This window comes from Mus musculus, chromosome 4 (assembly GCF_000001635.26).
Source record: "Mus musculus strain C57BL/6J chromosome 4, GRCm38.p6 C57BL/6J".
Taxonomy (NCBI): Eukaryota; Metazoa; Chordata; class Mammalia; order Rodentia; family Muridae; genus Mus; species Mus musculus.
Window position 1 is genome coordinate 41,907,527 of NC_000070.6, and position 22,514 is coordinate 41,930,040.

The window sequence follows — 22,514 nt, forward strand, 5'->3', positions numbered from 1 at the left end:
CACAACAATCTGTTATGGGATCTGATGCCCTCTTATGGTGTGTCTGAAGACAGCTGCAGTGTGTGTACTCATTTTTAAAAGATTTAAATTTGTTTTCAATTTAATGTGTGCATTTGTGTACACGCATACAGAGGCCAAAAGAGGACACTAGATCCCCTGAGCTGAAATTACAGGCAGTTGTGAGCTTCTTCCAGTCCTCTTCTGGCCTCCATGGGTGGCACATGTGGGGCATAAATCACACAGTCACAGACACACACACACACACACACACACACACACACACACACACACACACGCGCGCGCGCATTAAAAAATAAATCTTCACTAGGCAGTAGTGGCACACACCTTTAATACCAGCACTAAGGAGGCAGAGGCAGGCAGATTTCTGAGTTCGAGGCCAGACTGGTCTACAAAGTGAGTTCCAGGACAGCCAGGGCTATAAAGAGAAGTCCTGTCTCGAAAAACCAAAAAGAAAAAAAAAAAAAGTAAATGTTACAGAATATTTGAACCTGTTTCTAGTTGTGGTGTGGCTCAGCCCTTAGCATATACCTTTCATCCCTCTGGCTGGAATACAGACACACTCTTAGTACACACCTTTAGTCCCAAACAATGAAGGTAATGTTAGTTTGTAGAAGGAAGCATCCATGTTTGAAAGTGTTGTCTAATTGAGTGGCAGACAAAGTGATGAATCAGAGAAAGATCTGACAGAACAGGATACACCCAACTCTCAGGAGAAGAGAGAGGAAAGGGAAGCTACTTAAGGGAGAGACAGACAGTACAGAAAGAGCATATTCGTGGAGACCATGCAGTAGAGGAGAGAGAGAGAGAGAGAGAGAGAGAGAGAGAGAGAGAGAGAGAGAGAGAGAGAGAGAGAGAGAGAGAACAGCACTGTTGTGTCCGGCCAGCGCGGCTCACATGTCTGAGTTCTAGTCTGGAAAGGCATCTTGGAAACCTGGAAGAGAAGAGGGAGCTAGGCGGACGAGAGAAAGATGTAGCTAAGACAAAATTCTGATCAAAGCTCAATTTTACTATTTCCAACACTCAGATATGAAGGAGGGGAAGGGGCCCGATTCCTGCCAAATCATCTTGGAGTAAGGTTGCAGGTGGGCTCGGGAACAGCTAGGAGGCAGGCAGTGGGAGTGGCAGGATGATAGGGCAGCAAGCTCCGCCCCGATGCTCTCAAACTCTGAAACCTAAGCAAACAGGTTTCAGGCTGGGGAGGGGAGGTTACACAGCACAGAGAGGGGTGAAGAGGCAGTTTTACTGGGATGGTTGTACAGAGAGAGGGTGTAGAGAGAGAACAGGCTAGACACAGGTAAAGATAGAAATGAACCAGAGATGAGAAAGAGCGGGAAGACTGCTAGAGTTAGTTTGGGGCCAAGCGGAGCAATTCAAGAGAGGCTGAGAGAGAAGCCAGATTGAGTCAGCCAGCTTGGAGAGGAGTTTGAGCCAGAACAGCTGAGTTGAACCAGCCAGTTAGAGTTCAGAAAGAACTAGGAAAGGGTGAGCTTACTCGGCAGTAAGTCTCAGAGGCTGAAAACCATTTAGGTCTAGATTAGATTGTACAGAGGCTAGACACTTCCAGGGCTAAGGCTAGGCTAGCAGATGGAGGCAGTAAGCCTCAGAGAGGACAGTTATTATCCAAGAGAATAAAAGTTATTTTTACAGGTAACACTAAACGACTGGTTAGAAAAGGAAACACTTCAGCAAAGGCCCATTCACCAACCATGAACGGAAATTATAAGTCTGAAGAATTTCTCATGGCTTCTTCCTCTACCCAACCACAGTATGTACTTCACTGAGCACTGTGCTAACAGGCAACAGAAACTGTAAAAGGGAAAACAATTGCTAAATTTTGCTCTAAACTTTACAGAATTGCCCTCTAAACATGAGAACATTGCAATGTCTGTAATCTTGTGTTTTCTTTTTAGCTCTGAAGTATTAAACTACCTTATTTGTTGGTTTATTTTTACAGTGTGTGTGTGTGTGTATGTGTGTGTGTGTGCATGTGCACACACATGCACTTGAATATGGATACCATGACATGGATGTGAAGGACAGAAAGTTCTCTCTGCTACACAGGTTGCTGGTGTCAAACCCAGGTCACCAAGGTTGACAGAAAAACCCTTTCCCTAATGGTCTGTCCTGCAGGTCCATTTGTTGCTGTTAATTTTAGCCGAGGTTTGCCTATGCAGCACAGACCGAGCTTAAACTCGGCACGAAGTCTAAGCTGGCCGTCAGCTCCCTACCACCCCACTGTTACAGTCTTCTGAGTGTTAGGGTTATAGGCATGAGTCACCATACTTAGCTTAAGAAGACATCTAATGCTTTTTGTATTTTTAAAATTAATTTGGGTGAGTGCCTCTGTGTGTGTGTGTGTGTGTGTGTGTGTGTGTGTGTGTGTGTACACAATAGGTGTATGAGCCTCAGTGAGGGAAGAAACGGGACGTCAAGTGTCCATTTTTGGTTTTGTTTTTAACCAATCTCCACCTATTTCTTTGAGGTAAGGTTTCTCCCTGTACCTGGTGCACATGTTTTCTTGCCCAGGCTGGAAGCCACCCCCAACAATTTCCTGCCTCCCTCTCCCTTAGAGCTGGGGTCGCAGATACACATCAGCTTTGTTACATGGATACTAGGATCTAGTGGCAAACTGGAACACCCCAGAACTCTGTTGATACTGTTAATTTTTGCTTTAGATATATTGGTTGTGATAATAGTGCAATAACATAAATCAATTCAATACTAAAAGACTAAGCAGACATACCTCATTTGAACCTCCATATGGTTCAAAATCATACAGAGCGATCGGTTTCTATCTTGACGCCACGGGCGAGAGGAGGGACGCGCCACTGGCTCCGCCACTAGGGGGCAGCAGCATCGCCGCGGTCCTATGTCAACTACAGAACAGCCCTGGCTTGCGTGCTTCATCTTTGTGAAACTGATTTGTTTTTATTAATTGTGTATCGTGTTAGAAAAGATATTTATCATTTATTTGTCCCCATTTAAGAATAGAACAAATTTCTTTTCCGCTCGTCAGTTTCAAGCCTTTCATCAGGCACAGAACAGCATTTCGTCTCTCGAGAAGCCTCTAGGGAATAAAGAAACTTTTGCTTAGAGTGGGTTCGGTTGCTAAGTAATTTAGGACGCTAGAAGTGATGTGAACTTCCTTCAGCCTTTAAGTCAAATATTAGTTAAAATTTGGTGCCATGGATTCGGGAACATCAGGGTGTTTGGGTGGGTACCATGGAGGCAAACTCCTTCTATTGACCGCCACCCTCTTGCCTAGTTGAATACCCGTAGACTCAAAGGCCTGGATGGGGGATCTGGCCACGCATGCGAGCCCCACCCCCTGCTTCACCCTCATCCAGTCCTTGGCGTTCAGTGAGCCCTTAGCGAGGAGCTGGGAGGCAACAGATGACTTTGGAGACTTGGGGACTCCAGATGCTAAAGCCTGCGCAGCCTCAGAGCTAATCCGCCTGGACCCAGAAGTCTAAAGCCATCCTCTCCAGGCTCGGCGCGCCCCCTGCAGGCCGGAGAGTAGAGACGTTGTTTACATCAGCCAACTTAAACCACCCCGAGACCTAATAGCACACAGTGTCACAACTCCAGGACATGCACTCATTCAAACATCCAGCCTGGGTCCTCTCCCGTTCACTCCCTTGCCTCCCTAGTTCCACGACAAACTTTATTGACTTTCCAGACTCAAGTATGAGTGGAGAGTTCCTTATCCCAAATGCAAAGGGCCCCTCTTCCAATTCTCCCTGTTCTGGTACAAGGATTTGGTCAGACGATGCAGGTTCCTTGGTGAGTAGGAAGCCAAGCTGAGCTAAACCCCGCTGAGGAATCCTAACCTGGGACAACTTTCCCAGGACTCATCCTGAACCAGGATGCAGAGGCAACTTGGCTTAGCCGAGTCTGAACTGAGTGAGGTGGTAGTCCACAGGTTCCACGAAGAGAATCAGAAACATTTCAAACCTACCTGATCTGCGGACCTCCACCCTCACCCCCCACCCTGCCCCACCCACGCCCTTACTCTAAGTGAAATCTAAACCAATGGCTGGGTGTGGATGACTGAAAGCAGCTAATATATTAGAAGAAGAATCTTTAGATCGATTTGCATAAGATCATGGGGGGGGGGCACCAATACTGTCTTCACACTGGGGACACTGAGAACCAGCTGGCTGCTCAGTCGATCAGGTTGGGTGCTTCTGCAACCTCTGGCTGGCAATGAGGGGCTGGGGAATTCCTAGAGAGCCGCCATACTGGAGGACGACTGAAGAAGCTGAGTTAATTGGCCACAGGGAAATATGGCAGCAATAAGACAGATAACTCAGCAGTGTGTCACATAGGCAAGTGGTCCTCTTCAGATCTGGCCCACCAACAGAAGACACCATCCTGCCCACAGTTAGAGTGGGTCTTTTCCATTCAATAGGTCTGACCAAGAAAACCTCTTATAGGTATACACAGAGGGTTATCTCAAAGTAGATTCCACATCCAGTCAATATGAACTGTCACAGTGCCTGTGTCCTTTCCCTCTCTTCTCACCCCTACTCGCCCCCTCCTTCCCTGATTCCTCTTCATCTCTCCAATTGTATGTGGGCATTTGCACATGTGTATGTGGGTGCATGTCACTTGTATATGTGTGTGTGGAAGCCAGAAGCCAATTTTGTGTGTGTGTGTGTGTGTGTGTGTGTGTGTGTGTGTAAAAGAGACAGAGAGACGGAGAGACAGAGTGTGTAAGGACTCAGGGAAGCTAGAAGAGGCTGTCAGGTACCCCAGATCTGGAGTTACAGACAGTTGTGATCCAACTAATGTGAGTGCTGAGAACTGAACTCCAGTCCTCTATATCAGCAGCAAACATTCATAACCATTAAGCTACCATCTTATTTTCTAAAACAGGATCTCCCACTAACCCTGCAATTTACTGACTAGGCTAGGCTGGCTAGCTAGCAAGTGCAAGAGGATTCACCTGTCTCTGCCTTCCCAGTGCTGGGCTTCCAGCACCGTACCTGGCTTTTGCGTGGGGGCTGGGTGTGCAAACATATGTCTTGGGCGGGTACAGCAAGCACTTTCCCAGCTGAATCATCTCACCAGCTTCCCCCACTCCTGGTCTTTTAATGCTGGCAAGGCTCAAGACTTGGAACTTAGGACCTCTTCTACCTACGCTCCCTCTCTTAGTGATCTCATTGTCTTCAGGCCTTAAATACCACCTGTACGCTTCCAAATATGTATCTTCAGATAGCATCTTTCCCCTGAACTCCAGACATGCCAGCTACCTACTTAACATTCCCATTTATGTATCCAGGGTGCAGCTTCAATGCAACCAATCAGAACTGAACTCCTGGTCTACCACAAACCCACCTTTTTCCAGCCCTCCGCATCTCAATAACTGTCCCATCCACTGACTTCTTCTTGCCTCTGCTTTCTCTCACATCCTCTGCTGAGCCCCGGTCCACTGGCTCTACAATCTTTCCAGATCTGAACACGTCTCAGTAGCTCCAAACACTGCCTGTGTCCCCTGAATTACTGCAGTAGCCTTCAGCCACAACTCCTTGCTCCACACTCCTTTGGTTTAGTCTACATTTAACAGCTATATGGAATCTTTTAAACATTAAGTCAGATATGTCAGGGTTCTGCTCGTCCGGCTAAGGGCTCAAGTCACTCAGTGAAGTAGACACCTACAGTGGCTGACAGACGTGCACTGTCATTTCTTATTGTCTGTGTCCTATGCTCTGCTCTTTTGGACTCTAGGCTGCTCCTCACATTCTTGCTTCTTGGCCTTTGAATCTGTTGTTTTCTAACAAGAATGTTTCTCCCAGGTTTCTGTGTGGCTCTTTCTTTCTTCCTCTCTCTCTCTCTCTCTCTCTCTCTCTTTCCTTCTTTTTCTCTTCCTTTCTTTGTGTCAACTCTCTGTTTTTATATCATTAAAGACTCCTCTGACTGCCTGATTTAAAATAACACACACCCTGCATGCCTACCACTTTTGCCTTTGAGGGGATGGGGAGTGAGGTCTCACCATGCAGCCCTGGCTGCCCAGGAACTAGGTACCCTTGGCTCTTCCTACTGGGATTAAAGTGCTGGGATTAAAAGCATGTGTCACCACATCTAGCCTCTCGCCTTCTTTTTAAAAATAATTTAAAGTTTTATTTGAATGTCTGCATATGTGTATGTGCATGCATGTGAAGTTACCTAGGGAAGCCAGAAGAGGGAGTCAGAGCCCCCGGAGCTGGAGTTATAGGCAGTTGTAAGCCACCTGATGCGTGTATTGGGCCCAGACTTCTGGTCCTCTGGGAGAACAGCAAGTGCTCTTAACTGCTGGGCCATCCCTCCTGTTACCCACTCTTGACTTCTCTATTTTTCTTTGTGGCAGTTGTTGCCATCTGACTGTAGATTTTGTTGTTTGCTTATTGTCTGTCTCCTTCGCTGAAATAGAAACTCTGCAACAACAGGAAGGTTTCTGCTTTGTTAGCTACTGTCCCCCAGTGTTGGGGACAGCCGGGCACAGAGGAGGACTCAGTCCATACTATGTGAGTGTGCTGCAGATGTGACACGGATGCCCTCCCTGTACACTGTTTCCTCATTACTGCACTCTTTCCTGCTGACTCTTGGGATCATTCCCAACAGGCACTCAAGGCAGAGGGTAACAAAATAACTGAAAGTCTCATGAGTCTGCACTGCACTGTTGTGTGACGAGGACCTTGGCAAGAGGCAAAGGCAAACTCAAAAAGGCTTAGTAAGAAGGGACGTATGGCTGCACCTTTTACAGAGGTGAGGGCAGCCAGCCACTGCGCATAAACAAGCATAGCTTCAAACTCTGGGCTTTCTCTGCTAGACAAAGTAGACACTAAATGTGCTGCATGAAAATTCTGCGCATTGAAAGGACTCCACGTCTTCATCATCCCGAAGGCCGCTCCTGCAGCTGGAGGCAGCCAGTTCCTTCTGGTGCTGGTATATCTTAGAGGCCCACCTGAAAATGAAGACCATTCACTTCCCCTATTTTTCAATCCTAGATAATATCTCCATGAAGCTTGTGATCAAAGAAAAAAGCAAAACCTAACAAGTTAAAGGCTACGCTACCTTCCTGTGCTTTCCTCCTTGACTTCCAAAACATCTAAGGCCTGTTCGCTCACATATGCATGTCGTGAGCACATCCATTTAGGGGTGGTGCTGTAATATAGACAACACCCTTAGGTCACAGGGGAACTACAGTCCAAGTTTCCTACCAGGGCCCTGGGGCAAAGAGCTGTTTGGTTTGACTTGATTTGTTTGGGTTTTGTTTTGGCTTGGTTTTTGGTTTTTGATTGTTTTTTGCTTGTTTTTCTTTTTCCGCTTGTTTGTTTGTTTTTTATTTAAGTGTGTGTGTGTGTGTGTGTGTGTGTGTGTGTGTGTGTGCTTCAGAGGCCAGAAGAGGGCATCAGTTCCCCTGGAGCTTAGGTTACTGGTGGTTGTGAGCCTCCCTGTGTGTTTACAGGGAGCCAAAACGAGGTCCTCTGCAACGGCAGCATGCACTCTTGACCAGGAAGCCATCTCTACAGCCCCATTCAGGCTGCTCCCTCCTTTATAGTCCATGAAACCAAGGACCGAGATAGAAGGACTTTAGGTATCATTGAGAAGAACTAGACAAAGTCATAGCTCTGGCCCTAGGACGAGATGTGACCTCCTGAGCTGACGAAAAGATTGCCAGTGGGAAAATATCCAAACCAGGCTCTAGAAACCCTACACCTTTTAAGATGACAAGAGGCTTTCTGATAAAGAACCGAGCAGGTCTTTCAGTCATGTAGATAGGGCCAAGTCCCTTAGGAAAGCTAGTTTATTACAGAGAGCTTGGAAAATAGTATAAGATCTGCCTAGAGCAGAGATAGGAGCAACAGTGTCTTTGGCCACAGTCTGCTCTCTCCGTTGAGCGTCTACTCTACTTGATAATAACCTCTGCCTATCCACTATTCTCTGTCTGTGTCTCCTGGGACTTCAAGAGAGAATACGCAGAAGGGAAGGTTTCCAACTGAGATCCTGGTGTCAAGTTCCACCCTGTGTGTCACTAGTGATGTTCTGAGTGACTATGACAATTGTGCAACCTCCTGATGTCCTGGGTCCTCTGTCTCCATGCAGAGAGATTACCTGTGCGCTCATATATAAAGGCAACCAATCCCAGGATTGAGATCCACTTTGAGGATCTACTTTCTGCAGTCTCTTCTGGTAAAGCTTACAGTATCCCTGGAGATTCTGACAGAAAATGGGTGGCACACTGTAAGGATATAGGAAAGTCAAATATTTCCCACTCTCCACTCACAACTCAGAGCTTGCACAACCTCTGATTACCATATATGGGAGCTCTTCCTACCCCAGGCTGTTGGCTGCAGTGCTGGGTAGGTCTTGCAGCTGCAAACTGACAAAAGGGTCATGGGAACTACTGCATATGTAGACTATTGGTCAGAAGCACAAGCCACAACTGGTGCCTGTGATGGACATCTGAACCTCATAGCAATTTTTGAGGACTGAGCCCTACAGCTGTTAGAAAGATGCTGTCTTCAACTGAGAGGCCACAGGTGGTGTTGCCAGGGGCAGCAGGAGACCACAGCTCAACAAGCCCCTTGTGGACCGGAAAGTTCCCTTCCCCACAGGGGCTTCCACTCAGGCAAAACTGACACTTGAGTGTACTGCAGGGAATTCCAGAATGGCCGAGTGACGCAATATTAGAACTTTACAAAATGGGAGCTTATTAAGTACTTAGGCAAATGACAGAAATGGAAAAGGCAGAGGTTCTTTTCATATGATAAAGGCTTTCTCACCTAGGTTGAGCATAACTCTGGAGACTAGAGTCCCTGGCAATAAATAGCCACCAAAGCTTCTAGATCCTTTTTCTCAAGAACGTGAAGAACAGATTTCATGGGAAACAAGTGATGAGTTTTTAGAAGGGAGTGTTGTCACAGAAGAGGGCTTAAGGGGAAGAAATCAAGTGGCACTCCCATGCAGCAGGAGGGTTACCACTGAGGGCCTTTGTCTAAAGGGTAATGAGACTCTACAGAGTTGAGGCATAGGGAAGTGAGTTGGTTGGTCCAACTGGTCTACCTGGACTCATGGCTGATGCCTGTGAACCTCTGCATCCTCCTGACTGGACTGGAATTTTGGAGACAGCTTCAAAGCCAATGAAATCTCTGATCATGAATAGAATCCAGGTAGCTATACCCATTAAGTTTCTATGTAAAAGGAAAAGAGGGATAATAAGAAACCAGAGCACAGCCGGGCAGTGGTGGCACACGCCTTTAATCCTAGCACTTGGGAGGCAGAGACAGGCAGATTTCTGAGTTTGAGGCCAGCCTGGTCTACAGAGTGAGTTCCAGGACAGCCAGGGCTATACAGAGAAACCCTGTCTCAAAAAAAAAAAAAAAAAAAAAAAAACCAAAAAGAAAAAAGAAAAAGAAACCAGAGCACAAACAGCACCTAACCTCTATCATTTCTGGCCCCTGACTAAGACAGAACTTCCCATAGAACTAAGGACATTTCTGCCTCCTGGCCAAGACAGAATGGGTTGTGGAGACATGAAGCAGAAGGTACTCATTTTCCAGGTCTCCTGACAAGCTCCTTGCTCCTCTTGTCATCAGAGTAATAATAGAAATGAACAGAACACATTCCAAGGGGTGTGAGATTTTGAAAGTCACTCTTATGTGTCTCTCCAACATGTGTGTGTGTGTGTGTGTGTGTGTGTGTGTGTGTGCATGTGTATGTGTGTGCTGTGTATGGGTGTGTGGTTTACTATGTGATCCTGTATGGTCCTAATCACATTCTTTAAAAAGATGTAATTTACAACAATGTTCAAAGATTAAGCAAAGCTTAAAATTTAAGTAAAATTGTATGTGCAGATTTATCTTCTGGAAGAACTTCCTTATGTAAGTGCAAGTGCCAGGGGTACATTTAGATGTTTAGACGGGTGTGAGAGAAGAATGCTGACATTAGAACTCAGGCTTACAAACACTCTGACCAAGCTCATTTTGTTGCTTTGACACCCCCCCCCCCCTCGCTTGAGCCATCGTTGGGGCAACACTGTCTCTGCAGGCAATCTTTGCTTTATCAGTTGTGCTGAAGTTTCTTCACTCAGCCAGCAGGACAGGCAAGCTAGATTGTGGGGTAAAGGGCCCTTTCCCTGCTTCACATCCCCTTAGTTTTCTCTTTCTTTTTATCCTGCCTCTCATATGGCTGGATTAATTTGCTAGAACAGCCCATAAATCTTAGGAAAACACATTTACTGTTTATGATAAAGGATGTTACAGAGGTCATAGTTGTTATTCTAATGCTGTGACGGGACACCATGACCAAGGCAACTCTTATAAAAAGAAAGCATTCATTGAGGGCTTGGTTAAAGTTTCAGAGGTATAATCCATAATCAACATGGTGGGGACCATGGCAGCATGCAGGCAGGCATATTGGAGCCACAGTTGGGAGCTATATCCTGATCCATAAGCAGAGAGAAACTGTGACATCAAGCCTGGCTCGAGCTTTTGAAACCTCAAAGCCCACTCCCAGGGACACACTTCCTTCAACAAGACCACGCCTCCCAATCCCTCTCAAGCAGTGCCACTCCCTGGTGACTAAGCATTCAAATATATGAGCCTATGAGGATCACTCTTATTCAAACCACCACAAAGGGCTACAGGGAAAGTCTTGAGAGAGACCTTCACAGGTGTGTGAGGTGCACAGAGCTTCTGCTCCCTTTCCAGGGAGCCCCACTTCCTCAGCTATTCAGAAACCTAATTTGGTCCTTTTGAAGTTTCACTATGTGGCCATAATTGATGATGTTATGGCTATAGGTTTATGAATTTACCCTGCCTCTGGACTCTCTTGGGTGAAGGGGTCTGGCATTCCAGCCCTTTTATCCCTTCTCAGCAATATAAAAAACTCTGATTACTACAGAGAGTTAAAAGATTTTAGTATAAATTTGCTGGTAGAGAGGGGGGACCAGAAAGAACAATTGTTTAAACTACTTTGTTATTATTTGTGTGTGTGTGTGTGTGTGTGTGTGTGTGTGTGTGTGTGTGTGTCTGTCTGTCTGTCTGTCTGTCTGTCTGCGGAGGTCAGAGTGGGTGAGGTCCTCTGGGGCTGGAGTTAAGCGTTGCTCCGATGTGGATGCAAGAATCAAACTCTTCAAGAACAATGCATGCTCTTAACCACTGAGTCCTCTCTCCAGTCCCAAGCTTATACTTCAAAAGATGGTTCACAAAGCTGCATGTGTTTGTGCACACCAAGTTCAAGGCCAGCCTGGTCTACATAGAGTGTTCTAGAATAGAGAAGACTACATAGAGAGACCCTGTCTCAAAAAAAAAAAAGGTAATAAAAGGGATTTTAATAAAACATCCATTTGAGAAGTAGTCAAACCTGGATTTAAAGGCTTTGGTGCAATAACGTAGCAGCACTGGGTCTGACTACGGTGAGGGTCATTACTTCCCTGGCCATGCATCAGGTGGGCAGTGCCGATTCCCACCTCTGCCATGTGCTACGTACTCTGTGCTGCATGCTATGCCCAGTATATAGTTGGCACGGGCAGGGTGGGCGGGTAGTACCAGCTGTGTGGTTGTGTTCTCTGAGCCTCCTACTCTGAATGTGTAAAACAAGGATCACAATACAATAAGCACATGTCAGAAGATGCTGGGAACATTACACAAAGTATGGTTGGCAGAGGGATTGATCCAGAGCACAGAAGACAATCAGAATGCTATTGTGATTATTATTATTATTATTTTGGTTTTTTATTTTTTTGTTTTTCGAGACAGGGTTTCTCTGTATAGCCCTGGCTGTCCTGGAACTCACTTTGTAGACCAGGCTGGCCTCGAACTCAGAAATCCACCTGCCTCTGCCTCTGCCTCCCGATTGCTAGGATTAAAGACGTGTGCTGCCACGCCCGGTGCTATTGTGATTATTACTAATGAATGAAAACTGATAAATGTGAGAACTGTAGGGCCAGCTTAGGAGGTCAATGCACTCAATGTCAAGCCTGGTGTCTTAGGGTTTTACTGCTGTGAACAGAAACCACAACCAAGGCAACTTTTATAAGGACGACATTTACTTGGGGCTGGCTTATAGGTTCAGAGGTTCAGTCCATTATCATCAAGGTAGAAACATGGTAGTATCCAGCCATACATGGGCCTGGAGGAGCTGAGAGTTCCACGTCTTGTTCTGAAGGCTGCTAGGATGAGGGTATTAAAGCCCATGCCCACGGTGACACACCTACTCCAACAAGGCTACACCTCCTCATAGTACCACTCCCTGAGCCAAGCACATACAAACCATCACAGCTGGTCACTTGAGCTTGATCCCTGGGACTTCCACAGCGGTAAGAGAGAGTCAACACCCTCAGAGTTAACCTCTGACCTCCACTCCTGTGCTATGACATGTGCCCACTTCCTCCCAGGCACACACACACACACGAAAAATAATCATAATTTCCAACTATCTTTAAGTCAGGATGTAAGAACACATTTGCCTTCCCTGGTGAGAAAGAGGAGACAATGGCTTGAGACATGGTTCTGAGAGTGAAGGGCCTGCTATGAAGCGCAAGGATCTGAATTTGGATCCCCGGAACCCACCTTAAAAAGTAGGCACGCAGTGGCACACACCTGTAACCTTCGTGCTTGGTGAAGCAGAGACAAAGGGGGAGCCTGAAGCTCACAGCTGGTCACAGCTGGTATTAGCAAGTCAGTGAGCTCCAGGTTCAGTGAGACCCTGTCTCCAGAGCTAAGGTGTAGAGTCATGGACGAGGTCCCTGATATCAACCTCAGGCCTCTGCGTGGCGTGCACACGAATGTGGATGTTCCCATCTGACACACACATACAGAGGACCCCAAGTGTGGGTGCAAAGGGCTGGGTGGGTACCCCATATATTAGCTGTTCTTTTGCAGTCTTCTCTTCTGGTCTTTCTCACAAGGATGGGAAATCACTTATTCCTCCCTGATCTTTCAATTCCTTGAAATTTAGGGATTTGTCTCAGAAGGAGCTGGCTAGCCCCTCTCCTTAGAAATCCCCTCTAGGTTCCCAGGACTGAGAGAAGGGAAAGATGGAGGGGGCTGTTCCAGCCTGTGCTCCCTCCAGCTGTTCCTCTGACCTAGGCTTTGGATTTGAGAAAATGAACAATGCCTGTAGATCCAGGTAGCTGATTCACAGGGACCTGAGTTGTGGGCTAGGAGGCCTGGGCCCTCTCCTTAGGAACCTTCCCTTCCAGCTCAGCCTGTTCCAAGAGAGGGACTGGCCCCCAGATGGTGACTTGGAAGGCACTGTGATGACAAGGAAAGACCATCCAGGCTCTCACGCTTGCTCTGAAGGTACCATGGAGCTGGCTTCAAAACCGGCCTCATCAGAAAGAAGAAAGTGGTGAGGGTGTAGAGAAGCCCACTGGGCTCTAACTACCCAGCTAATGCCACTATCCAGAGGACAATGCAAGCCCTCCCTGGAACTGACAGGACACGGATTTTTTTTTTTCCCAGACTTTTGCAGTTCTCAGAGCTAAAGCCAAAGAAAGCAGAGGGTGAAGACTCTGAGTGGGGGGAAGAAGGAAGCCAAGGTCATGTTTTGCCAGAAAAAAAAAGGGGGCAGAGGGGGGTAAAGGGGAAGACCCAGAACGGGCCATCGAGGGGGAATTTTGGGACAGAAAGTGAAAGCTCAAGGCATAAATTGGAGCTGGTGGCAGCCTCAGCAGGCTCAAGCGGGCTCACTGGGGCACACACAAGCTCACTTGCACTTGGCTCCTGAACCCCTTCACGCCACAGGAGGACATCTGAGCGATTCCCGTCACTCCCCTGTGAACCCGTCGGAGCCTCGGCCTCTCAGATTCTTGCGCACACAGTCTCTCAGGCTCACTCACTCTCTGTGGCCTGCCTCAGATCGTCTGCCACGGCCCCCCGTGTGACCCCACTCCTGGCCTTCAGCCTGCTGGTTCTCTGGACCTTCCCAGGTAAGGCTTGGGAGATGACTACGGTAGGGGCCACAGTGACCTGTGGACAATATGTAGGTCTTAGACTGTTACAATGGTCATGAAAGACCCTCCGAGTTCAGAGTCAGTGGATCCAAGGGCTCCTTATGCCTTCTGTGTGTGCCTGTCAATATGAATGTGCCTGTATCCAGGATTCCAATGTGGCTCAGCTCTGTCATATCCTGGGGCTTATAGCTGTGGGCTCCATGTCCTGTTACCTCAGCTTCCAGGCAGCAGAAGGAAGGAACAGTGTATCTTCCTTGATGGACCTAAGACTATAATTAAGTGGGTGGAGTGTTTGCCTTGCCTGGGTGAAACCCTGGTTTCAATTGCACCACTGGGGTTGTGGGGGTGAGAGCTTTGCTGTGTATTTGCTTCCATCTGAGATAACAAGAAACACTGAAGACATGCTTAATAACTTGTTCCCCTTTTGGGGGTTGCATTTTTAAGGGCCTTGGTTTGGTTTGGTTTGGCTTGGTTTGGTTTGGTTAGTTTGGTTTAGTTTGGCTTTTGAGAAAGCATCTGTCCATGTTGCCCAGGCTAGCCTCCATCTCCTGGGCTCACGTGATCCTACATCTCAGCTTCCCTCCTGGTAGCTGGGACTCCGGGTATAGCAGCCATCTGCTGTAGTCATTCAGAAACCTGAAGGAGTCTCAGCAGAGGCAAGCCTCCCCTGTCCCAGCATTCTCCTGTTAACTCTCCATATGCTAAAACGCTGTAAAAGCTGAGAAAACCTGGGAAAGGGTGTATGACCCTAGCATTTGGGATACGTTGAAAAATGGTTATTTACTAAATGGCTTAGAAGACTACAATATGTTCAGCAGCCAACTGAGCCACAGTGGCACTCAAGGCTGAATATCAGGTCCAGCAATCACACACAGAGAGATGTTATCAAAGCCACTTAGGGACTGTGGCCTCCCTTCCTCATGGTCTCAGGGTCTTCTCCCCTTCTTTCTCCTATCTCAGCCCCAAATCTGGGGGGTGCTAATGATGCGGAAGACTGCTGCCTGTCTGTGACCCAGTGCCCCATCCCTGGGAACATCGTGAAAGCCTTCCGCTACCTTCTTAATGAAGATGGCTGCAGGGTGCCTGCTGTTGTGTGAGTTGCTTGTGGAAAGAATATCTGGCCCCATCCCCCCATGAGCCCTTGCTGATGCCATCATGGCTTTAACCCTGAACTCAGGGCCGAGCCCAGTTTTCATGGAAGCCCATGAAACAGGTCCCTACAAATAGTCTCCAAGCCTCCGTTCCTTACTCTAGAGCCTGCTAGGAAACTGGGTTCCAGGGCTTTTATTCTCTCCAACCTCTGGCTACAGGTTCACCACACTAAGGGGCTATCAGCTCTGTGCACCTCCAGACCAGCCCTGGGTGGATCGCATCATCCGAAGCCTGAAGAAGTCTTCTGCCAAGGCAAGCCTGACCCTCCTCAGTCCTGCCTCCACCCTCCCAACACCCCGAGATTCCAGCTCATGACCCTGCCTCTCCTCCCTCCCCTTAGAACAAAGGCAACAGCACCAGAAGGAGCCCTGTGTCTTGAGTAAAGAGATGTGAATCACTCTGGCCCAGGAAACCAAGGACCAGAAGAGAGGACCAGGCCTCCTGATGCTCTGTCCCAGACCTAACCCAGCCAAGTCTGTGCCTAGAGAGTCGATGTGAGTGTGGACAAGAGAGTTTGTGTGGCTAGAACACCGTCTCTCTGTGGCTAGACTGCAGTGCTTCCAATAAAGCTGCTTGGTACCGTGGATCTGTCTGTCGGCTGTCTGTTCTCTCTCGCCCCAGGAGGACAGGAATAGGGAAGGAGGGGGTGGAATGGCAGGATATATTTCCACCCTGAGCTCTGAGCAATCTGTTCCCCAGCCTCGACCTGACACCCTGATGCTCCCGGAACCAGCCCCACAGTGAAGGACCTGGCCCAGGTCTCTATGTGCTCCTCATACTCTATCCAGCCACACAAAGCTTGCATTGGTTTGCAATGTTCACAAGAAGCCTCAGACTTTTCCATCTTTGCCACCTAGACAGGCGCTTAAGCATCCATGTGTCTCAGGGACAAGGAGTAGGGGAACTTCAGTGAGGATTAGAGGGTGGGCAGAAGACATGGCTCCACTCTCTAGGAGAAGTTCTCGATCCCCCCCCCAATGCTCCCACTCCACCCCACCCTCATCCCCAAGTTGCTCCCTCTAATATTCTTCTCCGTCCTCGGCCCTACTTGCTTCCTTTCTGGGTCTGGATGTTTCCTCCTCCAGGAAATCATCCCTGACTCAGACTGGGTTAGGTAGTTTTGCTTCCTCCCAGATTCCCAAGGCTCCGCACCTCTCCTCCTACACACCACCCACCTACAGCACACAGACACACACACACGCACACGCACATTCACACACAGCACTCATTACAGTAACCTATTTTTGTTAGTTTGTCCTTCTCCCTGGACAAGGGTCATATCTGTGTTGGTTTCCAGCAGATCACCTGGCACAAGATAGGGAGTCAATGAATATTTGCTTAGAGAATGAACAGATACGTGAGAAGGGGCTCAGCAGCCGTGGGGATAGCGCCATCTTCTATTCCGTCCATTCTAAATCCATTCTAGACCAGGTTTTCATCTCAGACAGTCTGAGCAGGGCTCAGCCCCATTAGAACAATCCTAGTGCCAGACCTAATAAGATACTGTCTATGAGCCAGGGATCAGGGAAGGAAGACAGGCCCACAGGGTGGAAGAAAGAACCGTGAGGGAGGCTTGCACGACTCATCATGGAAATGCCTTCAGTACACACAGGCTCTGGGACTACAGGCAACACTGAGTCTCAGGGAATGAGTCTCCTGGGTCTGGAGGACAAGGCCTTTGGCTCTTGGAACAGCTCACAGCAATGCTTTGTGCTTAGGAAGCTTCCTGGGTGTGACCTCCAAGGACCTGTCCGGTGGGAGAGGCAAGTCTGAGTTGCTAAGGTCAGATAGAAGGTCAGATTCTCTTTCCCTTGTCTGGGGAGAGAAGCCATCATTATATCTGATATACATCAGCCAATAACCAAGCCAGACCTATCTGGGCAAGCCTTTAAAAGGAAGTTGTAGGGGAATTGTGTTCCCCCTTCCCGCTCCAAGTCTCAGGCCTCTCCATCTTTGCTGTCCCAGACAGGTGTTCAAACATCCAGATGTCTGAGAGCTCAAGTGTCAGTAGGAGAGGTGGCAGGAGGGAGTCACAGTGGGGTGAAGAGGAGGGGCAGAGATCCTAGAGCGACGGGAAGCCTGGTGGCCTCTTCCTCTTCTCCCACAGACAGGTGTTCAAAACCTCAAGTATCTCAAGTCTCAGAGTCACAAAGGATGGGACAGATGGGAATAGTTTCCAAGAACAGTTGCTATGGAGTGAAAATTGTTTCCACCACTTGTGGGAAATTACCCACCCATTCAAGCATCCACACATACACTTACCCAGGTGACCTCCTTTCATCCACCACCCCCATACCCACTTCCCTGTACCAATCCATTAATCCCTCTGTAAAGTCACCCAGTCATGGACAACTCTGCCTCCCACAGACAAGAGGTTAAGACATATGGGGAGGGAGATGTTGCCTCAGATCTTGCTCAGGTCTCAGGGGAACCAAGAAGCCAGCTTGCTTTTGAAGCAGACACAAATCCTCCCTCTGGTACCTGTAGCCCCAGAGAAATATAAAGAATAGAAGAGGCAACCATGGGAGCCCTGCCCAAGGTGCTACCAGGACAGAGGCCCTGGGACATTATTAACCCCATAGCAAGTCCTAGTGTCTGGACCTGTGTCACAACCCAGTCTCCCCCATCACTGAGTGACTCTGGGCAGGTTCCTTCAACATTCTCCAACCCAGGATTTCCATGCCATGTGTCTGATTGCAGGAAAGGGGCGACTTTTGAGTCCTTCCAAAGACATAACTCTTGGATCTTCAGATCTCAGGCTAAGCTTCCAGCCTTGTACAGGCTCCCCCAACATCCAACATATCCAGAAATGTTCCTGCTTCTTAGCTCCCCAGAGGCCATCCTCTGGAAACTAAGGGGAGGCTAACACTAAGGAAGAAAGAAAATCTAGGAGCCAATGGCACACACAATGTGGTCTCCTGCTTGACTAGGAAAGCCTAGGAAATCAGAAATGTAGGCAGTGAACACCCCATTAGAAAGAGGCACACAACCTCCCTCCCCACTCCTTTAGCTACTAGCTTCCACCTTAGCTTCTTCTGTTACCTACAGCCAAACTGTAATGACACCTTAGCACTGGGTCTTGCTCTCTCTCATCTCTCTAGCAGCAGGGTGGGGTGAGGGGCATGCCTCCTCCTGCCCAGCTCCTCAGCACAGTGGCCCATCTGTCTCCTGCCTCTCTAGAGCTCACCGATGAGGATTACATCTCCGTTTGTCCCAAGTTCTGCTTCCTGTCTGACAACGGCAAAGTTGCTAGTTCTCTGGCAGGTAGCATGGACTCCTAGCTCCTCAGACAGGCTAGTGGCTTGTTATACACTCTATATGGAACCTTCCTCCCTGGGCACACGGCACCTACTACACAGGGCATGACATGGGTTGATGCTCTAAAGACTCATAGCCCCTGAAGCTATCATCTCCCTGCTCTCCCTGCTCAGGGAGCTCCAGCCTTTCAGACAAAGTTTCTTGCCATTAACGTCAGCTGAGAATCCCCAGGGAGAAGAGATTGGGTTTAACCATCTTCACTGCCAGCTTTGCTTTGCATGGCTGGCACAGAATAAGCCCCAACATGTAATTAAGGAAAACAAACAAATTGAGAATAGTCCCTTCCCAACGCATGTGCACACTCACACAGGCACACAGACAGACAGAGAGAACACACAGCACACAGAACATAGAGCACACACCCAGTTCCCAAGGCAGTCGGAGCTGCCTCTGTTGTGGAATAGAGTGCTTGGCTAGAGTCAACTCCAGAAGGTTTTGATAAGCTGATTTCAACTTCTCGGCAAGCCCCCACCCCATGCCACCCACTTCTACCCTCCGGGAAATTCAGAATCAGCAGAAAATCTTGGAAATGGTCTCATAAAAAAGGCAAGTTTTCCAACTGGGGAGTTTCCTCCAAAACCAGGCATTTCTCTAGATACCAACCTTCCTAGGTGTCCTCTTTCCCAGGCTTGGTCTATGTGGATGAACATGGCTCTGTAGTGATAGCTAATTCTCTATGGGAGCTTTCTAGGTGCTGGGAACTGATGTAAGCACTAGGACCGATCTCAAGCCGTAGGTGGGAAACATAAGGCACAGAAGGGATGTAAGCTGCCCAAGCTAGACAGCTAGGAAATGTCAGAGCTAGGGTTCCAGAGGGGCAGTGTGGCTCCAGAGTGCTACAACACATACCGCCTTTCTGAACTGGCCCATCCTGGAGACAAAAAAAACCCAGAACAGCAAGACAGGACCAATCTGAAGGTATAACCATTACTTTCACATGGTGAGCATGTAGCAGTTCAGGCCTTCATCTGTGTTATATCATTGTGCCCTCAAATAACTCATAAGGTAGGTATCATTCCTGCCGTTGTGCATACACGGAAACTGTGGAACAGAAAGGGGGCATGGCCTCTCAAGTCCACACAAGCAGGAAGCAGCAGGCCGAGACTGAAGCCCATGTGGGCCTGTTCAGTAGTTGTGATTGATGTCTAGTTGGAGTGGAAAGACTTGGCTTTGCTAGGAAGACCTGAAGTGGGGGAAACAGGAAGAAATGAGTCTGGGAGACACAGGCAGTGCTTGAACTCAGAAACAGAAATGGCCCCTGGAGAGCAGCCAGCCTCTTGACACTCTCCAGCCAAAGGGCAGTGAGACTCTCCAGAGCTTCAGTGAGGGAATCTGCTCAGGGTTCAGCTGTCCCAACGTCAACACAATGGAATGTGGGGCTAGAATGTGGTGCTCGCCCTCTCCTTATTCCCAAGGCCAGGACCTGGTGAGGCTAAAGGGAGAGGAAAATGGAAGAGCAGTATTGGGGATCCAGGGGACTAGGGGTTCAGTGTGTGTTGTTTCTAGAAAGGGGCGGCAGCCCACTGGTGGGACTGAGCGTGCCTACATGCTATCCTGCCAGGACAGGGTCTGAAGGTCAGTGGATTGGCAACATCCCTTGAATGATACACTTGCAAGAACCATTCTACTTCCTGAAGGGTTTCAAGCAGGCAGGCAGAGGGCAGGATGCAGGAACTAACTCTGAGGACCAGGGAGACCGTACCGTTTCTGTGCCTAGGACCTTGGACTCTTTTCCTTTGGCTCCAGTGGGAAGAAAACGAGCCATCCTGGCCCCCGACCTGGTATAGGTGGGAAACCTTAAGACCAGATGCAGTGATGTTAGAGTTCTAGGTCAGTTAGACACTCCTCCCCACCCCACCCCACCCCACCCCAGTGCTTTGGATCTCAGACTCTCCATACCTGGAAGTCTGAGCCCATTTCCATCAACACCCCTGTCACTATAATCTCATGCCCATCAGGCAATCAAGTATCCTCCCCAAAAGAAAGTCAGCCTCTCTTGTCAGGATCCCAACACTGTAAAGAACTCAGTGATGTAAGAACACCCACCCTTGACAAGAAGTCCCAACTCCTGTTGTATCCTCATCCGTGACAGCACCACCATTAACGTCAAGTTCTCATCATTGTCACCAGGCCACCACTTCCCTCAGTAACACACAAGCCAGATAAGGAAGGTCAGAAACTCTGTTCCAGTCCAGGGCCACCACTTTAGCAACTATATACATGACACCTCCTAGTGTGGCAGTGTTGTGGGTCAGAGCTCGTGACTCTCCATGTTAAGTAGGGCCTCTGGGAGTCTCAAAGCTGTCATCATAGAGGGTCCCACCAAACCTCTTCTCATTAAAGTACTGCTTTGCCACTGGCTGCAACCCACCATACTTATTCATGCCAAGCTCTCTTCTGATTACTGGCAACCCATTAATACACTAGATGGATATGGTCTCAGGCCTCATGGAGAGCCCCCTGCTTTTAGAAAGCAAACAAATGTATCATTAGGACTCTTACATGCAGGTCACTGATGCTCACTGACAGAAGTAGTGATGGGGAGGTCCTGGGAAGATGCAGAAACCATCAAGATGGGGGACTGCAGAAGGACCACTCTCCAGCCACGCAATACAACTAGGACAAACATGGATAGTTCTCTGGGACAGCATGGTGCCTTGACCATTCTCCAGTCATAGTTTTAGACAAAAGACAGAGTCCCTGGGGTGAACTCACTTCCCATTTGTCTTATTCTTGATCTACAGTCAAAGAACTAAAATCCAGTGGATTCTCTGCCCACTGGAAGGAGCTTCCAGGACTATCCACATGAGCCTCCTCTTCTGTTCTTCCTAGGATGGACCAGGTCACTGATGATATATCAGGTCCAGAGGGTGGCCAAGAAGTAGCTATATGTAAGGAATATGGAGCTTGTACTTAAGCATGAAACTGGAATGTTTGCCCTTGGGATTATGAGGCCCTTTAACAATACTCAATGGCTTGAGTATGGTTTCCTATGAAACTTGTGTAGAAACATAATCCTCATGGACAGATGAGAAGGCAGAAACAACCAAGCTAGAGTGTTGAGGTGAGGTCCTTGTGACATGATTAATCCCAGCACTCGGGAGGCAGAGGCAGGTGGATTTCTGAGTTCGAGGCCAGCCTGGTCTACAGAGTGAGTTCCAGGACAGCCAGGGCTACACAGAGAAACCCTGTCTCAAAAAAGAAAGAAAGTTAGAGAGAGAGAGAGAGAGAGAGAGAGAGAGAGAAGAAGGAGGAGGAGGAGGAGGAGGAGGAGGAGGAAGGGAGGGAGGGAGGGAGGGAGGGAGGGAGGGAGGGAGGGAGGGAGGGAGGGAGGAAGGAAGAAAGGAAGGAAAAGAAAGTCATCACCAGATGTGGACCATTAGCCTTGAATAAGAATCATAAGTCACAAAATGACCTTTCTTCAGAATTTAACCAGTGTGTGATAGTGTCCAAGATGCAAAGAGCCCAAACTCAAATTTGCCCTTCAAGTTGTTCTGAAAGCATATTTTTCAAGATAGGAAGTCACTCCATTAGTTTGGTGTGTTGTTTTTAAATAGATAGACCAGGGCAATAGCTCAGAGGTAGTACATGTACTTAACGTATCCTCAGCGATCGATAGATGGATGACAGATTAGATAGATTATAGACAGACAGACAGATAGACAGACAGACAGGCAGGCAGGCAGGCAGGCAGGCAGACAGACAGACAGACAGACAGATAGATAGATCCTCCACTTGTATAGATAGCCACCCTACCATCTGTCACCTCTGAAATAACAGCTTCGACTACCATGTAAGATGGACATTATTTCTGTCACCACTTCTACCACCTCCAAAACCAATTCTCTGCTAACCCTGCTCTTTTTCACTGGGTCTAGCTTCAAATCCTGGGCCTTGAAAAGTCCGTCTGATTGGCAAAGACTGTGCTGTGTCTGTGTCTCCATTGCAGAAGGAACTAGAGAAACGAGTCTGTGGCCTTGGGGTTCCAGGGTGCAGTAAGCAAGGTTAACAAAGCAGGACATTCCTCAAACATCAAAAGGTGAAGTCTGAGCAGTGAGACAGCGTGATGTCTCAACAGTCG

General features: G+C 48.2%; 1 pseudogene across 1 annotated transcript; it reads left to right on the plus strand.

Moving 5' to 3' along the window:
- Positions 1-13,752: 13,752 nt before the first annotated feature.
- Positions 13,753-15,699, plus strand: Ccl19-ps1 (chemokine (C-C motif) ligand 19, pseudogene 1; annotated as a pseudogene). Its single transcript, NR_166500.1, has 4 exons — positions 13,753-13,939; positions 14,924-15,056; positions 15,274-15,367; positions 15,456-15,699. The product of NR_166500.1 is annotated as a chemokine (C-C motif) ligand 19, pseudogene 1 (transcript).
- The last annotated feature ends 6,815 nt before the right edge of the window (positions 15,700-22,514 follow it).